Here is a 5,527-nt window from a genome sequence, read left to right as displayed (position 1 = left end):
TGCTCGAGCGCCTCGACCAGCTGGAGCTCAGGTGCGGGCGGGCGGTGCGGGGACCCCCACGGCAGCGCGGGTGCGGGGAAGGCGCCTGCCGCCCGGCCCGGCCCCGCAGCGCTCCCGCTCTCGCACTTGGTCGGCAGCTCTTTATTCAGGGATCGGCTTCATGCAGGAAATGTTATTACACTTTAAAGAGTAAATACACGCTTTGGTCGCAATTCTAATTCTTTAGCTTAATTCGCATTACTAACTGTGCAGACTAGCTTTGAAGAAGGAAAGTAGGTCTTATCATGGCACTCTCCCCTTCTCGGGCTCCTGCTTTACAGGAGCGGGCACCTCTTACCTGCCCATCCCCAAGCCTCCAGGCTTGGGCCTGCACGTAGGATGCCCCCCCAAAAGGCTTTGGAAATATCTGAAGCCCCTGGTGGGGTGGAAGATGTTTGCCAGTTTTAGGGCCACTTACAGTGACTCGCGGATTTGGACTTGATTTGGCTTGGAACGTGAAAACTGTTGTTAAAAAATTACCTCTTTCCTGTCCATTGGCATTACTTTTTGTCACTGCCAAACTTCACCCACCCTGGGGTCTTCCACCTGCCCTTGCAAAACGTCTTATTTCCGTTTTGTCTGTGGGGAACCCCCCTCCCCCCAAAAACAAAACAACCCCCCCAAAATGGCATGTGCATTTTCATTTCTACCTAGGAGGACGTTTACAGTCTTTGCAGTCTCCTGTGCCTGGTGATGGGTGCCTGTGCCCAAAAGCTTGCAGATAAAGAAGTTTTGTTGCAAATATCTAATAGCAGATATTACCTTTGCCACAAGTTTTGATTCCTTTTGCTTCTTGGTCAAGACGGCAACAATCTGGATACCTGATTGGGGAAAAAAAAAAGTCCTCCTTATTTTGGGGTGAATACAGTTGACAATCACTTAATTTGGGGGTTTTTAGACCTCTTCCAAACTCGAAATGGTAAATTTTGAAGTCACTTTTAGGCGGTCTTCTAATGTAAAAAAAAAAAATACATTTTTTTTCCAAAAGGAAAAGTTAAAATGTGTCATTAAAAAACCATCAAACCAGAATGTCATTTTAATTTGTTTGTACTTTTTCGCCTTTAAGCTAAAGCTGCACTTTTTGGTGCACAGACTTAAAAAAAATTACCCAGCTGTATTAAAGCAGCTTAAAAAAGGAGACATCTCACCTCTTTTGCACAGATTATTTTAGTTACAGTAACTGAAATTGTGGGTTTGTAACTATAGTAAATGAAAACTTTTCATATACAAATAAGGTCTTTCAGTTGATTACATTCCTTGGCTGTCACCACCCCTAAAAAATACTGTGCTGTATAGTGTCAGCTTCTCCTTGCTGCTTTCCAGATACTGCTTTGACTACTACGTCCCAAGGGTTTGCTCTCATATGCATGTCAGACCTCTTGAGTCTGTACACAGAGACGCAGTTAGTGGATTTATAGAAATATATAGTTAATGCCTTGACGAATTAAGTACTTCTTTTAGACAGTAACACCAGTATTTTTTTCTTTGATGAGGGGCTAGGATGGAAAGATAGAGTAATGCGTGCCATATTAAAGGCATGTATGTTAAGAGGACTTGTTGCATTGTGCTTGGCAGTAGAAACATAGACGTATCCAAAGATGGAAGCTAGTAAACGGACATAGAAGGGAAAGAGAGAGGATCACCCTTTGAAACCGGGCTGTAGTGGAACAGTTGTTTAGATCTCCTGGCGTGGCCATTGGGGAATTGCTGCACAGAGAAAACTGGTGAAAAGCAGTACAGGTGGCCATTAACATGGAATATTAGTTGTTTCTTTGAGCCTGAGTCTCTTTATCGCCATAACTTTCAGTATTCTCCAAGAAATGTCAACTGCAGTTGAGAGCACGTTGAAAATGTCTATTTGTGGGCCGTGGTGACTGTAATTAAATGAATGCCATGTTCTAAATTATTAGATTTTACATATATAAAATCAGATGCACTTTTTTTTGTCCTGTCCATCACCCTCCCCCTGTGCCTTGTGCCATCTTCTGTCTTCTTGACACTATAGAGGAGCTTTTTTGCTTATCTGTAATTTTATTAAGTAAATCACCTGAGCAAAGAAACATGGCTTCTAAATTGTTCATGATATTCAACTGAAAAAGTGCTTCATTGTGTTTATCCTAGTTTCAAAAAAAGACCGCATAGTAAAATGCACAGTGACAGAACTGACCAAGAGCCACTAACCAATTCAACAATTTACCACCAATTATATTGCATAAGCTTTAAATAGAATTAATTTAAATGATTAAATGTGATAACATGGGGAGAGTTCTTAATAGCTCTCACAAAGAAGCAAATACAAAGTTTCTCATCTGGTAACAACGGTGCAACCTGCATCTGCTGCACTGGGTCAAGCTGTGTTCTGGTAAGGAGTGTGGCACTAGAGGAAGATCCTGCATTTGCTTTTAATCACTCTTAGGCCATCTACAATCAGAAATACAGAGAACAGTGTTTTCATTATATTCAAAACTATATATATATTAGAAGATAAAATGCAACCCGATACCCTATTTTTTAGATATATAAGGAGTGCTATATCACTGCGGTATCAAGAAAATGTTCTTGAAGTACTTAATTTGGATATTTGGGTTTCTTTTTGTCTCCTTGTTTTCAAGCTGCTAAGGGTACACAAGTCACATTGTCAAGCTTTGTCAAGCTTTTTCTCTGCAACTGTTTAAAAATTGAAAACCAAGATCCTCATCTAATCTCATGATTCCAGGAGATGTGGGTTTAAGAAGAGCTCTCCCAAGATTTGTCTAAAAGCTACGAGCGTTGATAATGGTATATGGATTCAAAGGGCTTCTGGGGCTCCACAGGAAAGGTGCAGCTGGAGACCATTTCTGTAGAATTTACTTAGGAAATTCTTTGTCAGTAGGCAGGGATTGAAGAGATGTACTCAAATCCTGGTGAACTAGCCAGAGGCTCAGGGCTTCCCTTGATACCCCACAGTCCCTTACATCTCAATAGAAAAAGGAAGAAACAGCAAAGCAGTTAATAGGACCAAAGAGATACAAGGCAGTTGGCTATCATTCAGTCAGTAAAAATGACCAATGAAATGTTTTTGTGTGTCTGTGTAGTCAGGAACAAAGGACTGATAAATCTAGCACATGGCAGCTTCTATATGGTCTGTTGCTGATTTATCTGCTGATGCCAAAATCACTAAATTGGTTGTAATTCCTTCAGCTATTTGTGGGTACGTCTGTGTTCTACTCTTCTTGGAAAACTGCTGTATTCAATATATTTCCTGTTAGTAAACTATCACTTCAGCATTTCTGTTACAGAAGGAAAATGGCATAAGAATTATACAGGTGTAAATCACAAATTAGTTTGGTTTTGGTTTTTGGTTTTTTTCCACTTTACTTGAAAATTCGTCCAAGGGCTAGTATACAGAATGTCGTGTGAAATATGACACTGAACTTAGTGTCGACCTCTTCCTGAGTAGTCACATATGCTTCTTGGCTAGTTAGGGTTAACAATGTGCCACTTCCCATTTTTCATGTTGGCCCCAATTAGATATGAAAGAGCAGTACCTCCCGCCCTTAGTCTCTAGTCTTCCTCTTGTTTAATCTTCTTTCCCGTTAAGAGTTATATCCCATTCCTCCAACTTGAATATGTAATTCAGATTTGCTTCTTACATAATGCTGAGATCCTGCCTTTGCTACTGCATTGAAAAAATTGGCCCTCCATTGTTTTTGAATGAATTTTCGCAGGTTTTGATGGCATGCATGTCCCTTCAGTAATACTGGATGGGAATTTCATCAGAGGTAGTACTGAGCGCCAAGCGAGGACTGAAATTGTACAGTGTTTTGAAGGTGAGGTCGAGCAGCTTAATATTGTAGATCTCATGAGAGTTCCTGCCTTGGATGCTGAAGTCCTTTATTTATTTAAAGAATAAATGCGTGAACAGCAACAACCATGTTCTCCCAACATGTATCCTGACCTGAAGAGGTTACATCTCTAGGGTAAGAAATTTCTTTATTTCGCATACCCGTTTAATCTGTGCTCTCTTCTTAAAATAAATACAGTTTTCTGGCTAGCACCACTTATGGGCCCCATCCAGATGAGGACATCCATGTGGTATGTGTCTGTGCAGCTGTGTCTGCAGTACCACATGTTCATCTGTTCTCTGCGCTGCAAGGGAGCAGTGCAGGGCAGGGGTTGACCCCTGGGTCAAAAAAAACCCTCTCAAGAAAAAGGTGGATTGGCATATGTGGGGGCAACATACACTGCTCAAAACCAGCGTGGCTCCGGCTGACCAGGATCTGAAACTGCTGGCCAGGCTCCGAGCGGCAGGATCGCTGCTGCTGCTGCAACCCGGGAGGCCCCCAGGACACCAGTAAAGCTAGCCAGACTCCCCGACCCCACCCAGGGTAACCCGCTGTGCACCAGAGGGCAAGTGGCATGGGCGTTCCCCAGAGATAACTAGCAGCAGCACAAGGTGCTCTGCTGCTGGTTGTCCCCAGGGAACTAAATGTCTGTGCTTGTCTGGACGCAGCTTTGGAAACATTCCATAAAGCAGCAGATACAAGTGGCTAGAATAGCCACCAAACATCTATTATTGAAAATAATCTAATTTTCATCATCTGTTTAAAAGATTTTATATGAGATACACTTATCAAAGCATTAGTTTTTAAGGGCACTTATCAACTTCGTGGTACATCAGATTTTGCTAAATGTGCCTGTAAACTTCCACTTCAGCTAACAGTTAATATTGTAAGGAATCATCTCTATGTTCAGTATACTGTTTTTCAAATTCCTTTAAGGACCTGATTCAGCACCTGGTAAAGTAATTGAAAAGGATGTCATTGGCTTCAGTGGACACTGGATCAGACCATTACTGAGTATATTAAATTAGTGGAGATATGCAACTTAAATGGTGTGAACCTTTATTTTAAAAAGCCTCTAGATTTCTAAATTTTCATCTTAAGCTTCCAACAATTAAGGATTCTTACCAGGCGACGACCTGGTAAGGGGCCTCCAGGTCCTCGACCACCTGGGCAATAGTGATCATCGCTTGCTGGAATTCACCATCCAGCGCAGTGTCAAGGACCTGCAGCAAGGCGGTAGCCCTAGACTTCAAGAGGACCAACTTCAATGAGTTGAGATTAGTGGGAGAGGCGCTGGGGTTCTCAAGGGCAGGGGAACTCAGTGCCCAAGATGAGTGGTTGTTCCTTAAGGAGACGATAGGGCCCAAGGGGTGACCATCCCAACAAGAAGCAAGGGGGGCAGGAGTACCCGAAAGCCCCTCTGGCTCACCAAGAGTGTACGGGAATGCCTGATTGCCAAAAAGGTGGCGTACAACTGGTGGAAGGGGGGTGCTATTTCCAAAGAGGAGTATATCTCCTCTGCTCGGGCCTGTAGGGGGGCTGTCAGGAAAGCTAAGGCGGACATAGAGCTAGGACTAGCATCCAAAATCAAAGGTAATTAAAAGGCCTTTTTCAAATATATAGGGAGGATGAAGAAAGCACTGGGAAATGCGGGGCCCCTGCAA

At 42.8% G+C, this 5,527-nt stretch overlaps 1 protein-coding gene across 1 annotated transcript in view; it reads left to right on the top strand.

Annotated features, from left to right (window-relative positions):
• The first annotated feature begins 6 nt into the window (after nucleotides 1-6).
• Nucleotides 7-5,527, top strand: part of BAG2 (BCL2 associated athanogene 2) — a 29,184-nt gene continuing 23,663 nt past the window's right edge. Inside the window, exon 1 of the mRNA XM_019520518.1 lies at nucleotides 7-31. The gene's annotated coding sequence lies outside the window, so the exon portion shown is untranslated. The remainder of the gene's footprint in view (nucleotides 32-5,527) is intronic.

This window comes from Gavialis gangeticus, unplaced genomic scaffold (assembly GCF_001723915.1).
Source record: "Gavialis gangeticus isolate Ggan-Ray unplaced genomic scaffold, GavGan_comp1, whole genome shotgun sequence".
In the NCBI taxonomy this organism is placed as follows: domain Eukaryota; kingdom Metazoa; phylum Chordata; order Crocodylia; family Gavialidae; genus Gavialis; species Gavialis gangeticus.
The sequence above is the reverse complement of the archived record's forward strand: the minus strand, read 5'-3'. Positions and strand labels throughout refer to the sequence as shown.